The sequence below is a fragment of the Anopheles merus genome, chromosome 2R, assembly GCF_017562075.2.
Source record: "Anopheles merus strain MAF chromosome 2R, AmerM5.1, whole genome shotgun sequence".
Classification (NCBI taxonomy): domain Eukaryota; kingdom Metazoa; phylum Arthropoda; class Insecta; order Diptera; family Culicidae; genus Anopheles; species Anopheles merus.
Window position 1 is genome coordinate 44825093 of NC_054082.1, and position 3317 is coordinate 44828409.

A 3317-nucleotide genomic window follows, 5' to 3' on the forward strand; every position below is an offset into this window, starting at 1 on the left:
ATAAACGATCCACTGCACAACGAATTCAATTAACGAGATGCAACAAACACACCCGCATTTGAGTGAAGCCTTTTCCGCCAAAGAACTGGACGGAACCAGCAATAACAACAAAAACTACTGCAACTTATACATACATACCGGTACACACAGACAGTCACATGCTAAACACTCCTGCCTCGGAGACCACAAACTGCCTGGGTCGAGATGGATGCACGTAAAGCGAAAAGTTTTACTATCAAAACTTGTCCATTGACGATTGTTTCGATTTAGTTATTATGCAACGGTGCATTCTCTTGGTGTGGCCTTTAAATGGATCCCGCTCTTACATCATCTACCCACAGGTTGGATTGAAAACGCTAAACTTATGCATCACCGAAACATGGACAAGGGTAAGACAAGCACATACTGAATCTGGATGCAGGTCGGTGATGGCGGAATGGCTTTATCGTTCACCACAGAAATTACTAAAGCCAACTTTTTAACGAATACTCACTTAAACCCACACATACTTTTAAATATCTATCCTCCATAATTTTTCCTCGCTACTTTCATAGATATTGCAATAAATGAAAATGATAAAACTATTTGGAGTATTTGGCGACACTGGTGTACTTTATTCTGCTAAGCGTTTGCTTAGCAGAAAACCGTCTGCTAAGGATACTTCGATTGTCACAATGTCAGCACACAAAATTAGCAGTCATCATCATTCCATTTAGTAAAAACCTAATCATAGACCACCGAACTACAATAGAATTAGCTTTATGTGTTTGTGTTGGCCCTAAACAAATCAATTGTGAACGTTGAATCACTATTAATTGAAATTGGCCAGCAACAATTCTTTATTTAATCAAAACTGGTTCGATGAATCAAACTAAACAACAGCAACTAAGGAAGCGTAAACCATCAACCCTATGACATGTACCGCTCATCAACTCACGCACTTTACACTCATAATACATATTGTTAATTAATGCTGCCATTTGTAGAAGTTGATAATATTCCTTGAAATTTGGAGGTCTAAAAAGGAGCTCGTCCGTTTATCATGCACTGGGCACAGTAATGTGCAAACTGTGCCCCCTTCAGAAGAATATCAGACACGCCCTGTGAGGAAAACAATTTGTTACGTTATGTGGCGTTATCCTTTTTGTGCTGGTTACATAAACGATTTACTTACCGATAACGCCGGAATGCACACCGTTATCGGATAGATAAGAGCATAAAAGAAGGCACAAACGCATGACACCCAGAAGCCAAAGAACCACAGCACGATTAGCCAAAAGATGCACCAAATTGGATTTCCCATTCCGGCTGGTGTGTTGTTAGAAAGAAATTACGTGAAATAGACAGAAAAATCAACTGAAAGAAATTCCAACGTACAGAAACAAATACAGCCATGTGTTATTTCAAACCGAATAGCTCTTACATTTGGAATTGCAAATTGCAATAAATTAACCTTAATTGAACCTTTTGACTTTTGGATTGAAATGACTTGAAACTGAACGCCAATGTTGATACTTTCGCGACAGACGCTAGATTTGGAGGGTTTAGAAATTGAAGCGGTATATATATACCGCACATGTGTACATACTCTTGTATATCAATACGGCTTGAACGTCACTACTCAATCATACATTTAAAAATAAACTTCACACACTCGGAAACATAAAGTTGTCGTATTTTACTGCATATACTTAAGTTTCCAGACAAGCAGAGTGAAAAGGATAGACATATTTTGGTGGAGTATACACAAGAATTAACGGGTGCCGATTATGCTACAGCCGATTCATCAGCGATTGATCTAGCGGTAGGCGGAAGAGGCAGCTATCACGGCGCCCGTTGCAAAAGGTATACATATTATGAATAATTGGTAAGTGCGCGGTAGCATGCATATTTGTATAAGACAGTAAGAAATTATCCAGAACTGGCTTGATAGCTATATATGCCATGCTATTGAGTGGACTACAGTTCCGATGAAAATCATTCTAATTCGACCTTGTACAGTGAAAACCAACAGATGAAATTTAATCTGTTCCAGTGACATACTCATTATATGAAAAACGTTATTCGTTTTGCGGGAGGCTCTTTTATGTGTAATTTGTATGCAAAGTGAAATAATTGGTACCTGAAATGGTGGTGAAATGGCTGGTATACGCAGCTAAAAAAATGAACAATGTCTTGATAAAAGGGTAAATGTACCAATAATGGTGCAGATTTGTAGTGGTACAGATTTGTTTCAATGAATTTACAGTGTCAAAAAGGTTAAGATATGCATATTTTAACACATAGCCATTTAAAAAAGTTTTATCTTCCCTACTGCTACCATTTTTACCATCAAACACTACAAAATCAACGAAAACTACATATTTTTGTGTCTGATTTGTAGTACCTATAATGGTGATAACATACCTGTTTTATATAATGGCACTTTAGTAAAAAAATACAAGAAATTGGAAAAATTGGATAAAAGGCACTTATCATTTGCTATTCATAATAATTATTTAAAAAATGATAATTCATTGTTATTGAGTCATTTACAGCGTTTATACAAATGTTAGTATTATTATTATTATTATTATTATTATTATTATTAATATTATTATTATTAATTATTATTATTATTATTATTATTATTATTATATTATTATTATTATTATTATTATTATTATTATTATTATTATTATTATTATTATTATTATTATTATTATATTATTATTATTATTATTATTATTATTATTATTATTATTATTATTATTATTATTATTATATTATTATTATTATTATTATTATTATTATTATTATTATTATTATTATTATTATTATTATTATTATTATTATTATTATTATTATATTATTATTATTATTATTATTATTATTATTATTATTTAATCTTCAACGGGCCGTATAATATGAGTGTTTATACAAATTATAAAAATGCTCAATTTACTGATTGTGATCTTAAATCACATCGGTACCAAACAACACATCAGGAGCACAAATTCTATTGCTCGTAATGTGAGATTTTACTCCTTAGCGTGATTTTACTCCTTGTTGAGCATTAAGATTTGTTCGTTATACGAATAGGCCATGCTGTATGCCGTCTTTCGCTATGCAGTATTTTCCTATTTAAATCATTGTAAAAAGTAATAAATTCGAGAAATGATCCATATGTACTCTTTGATTATATCGTTTGAGAATTACCAACACAAGTGAATATCATGAACGCACTTAGTAAGATTCAACATAGTTGCGTTACGTGTTTGTGTAGGTGCTACTCAAATTGATTACTAATCTTTTGGATATAATCGACATGGCTATAA

At 32.7% G+C, this 3317-nt stretch overlaps 1 long non-coding RNA gene across 3 annotated transcripts; it reads right to left on the reverse strand.

Moving 5' to 3' along the window:
* Positions 1-753: 753 nt before the first annotated feature.
* Positions 754-1527, reverse strand: LOC121589160. 3 transcript variants are annotated; one of them, XR_006004265.1, is made up of 3 exons: positions 1454-1527; positions 1175-1356; positions 754-1101 (listed from the first exon to the last, which is right to left on the reverse strand). It is a non-coding gene; the product is annotated as an uncharacterized LOC121589160 (long non-coding RNA). The 3 variants fall into 3 exon arrangements; XR_006004267.1 differs by having other exon boundaries at positions 1175-1308; positions 1424-1518; XR_006004266.1 differs by having other exon boundaries at positions 1424-1518.
* Positions 1528-3317: the final 1790 nt, after the last annotated feature.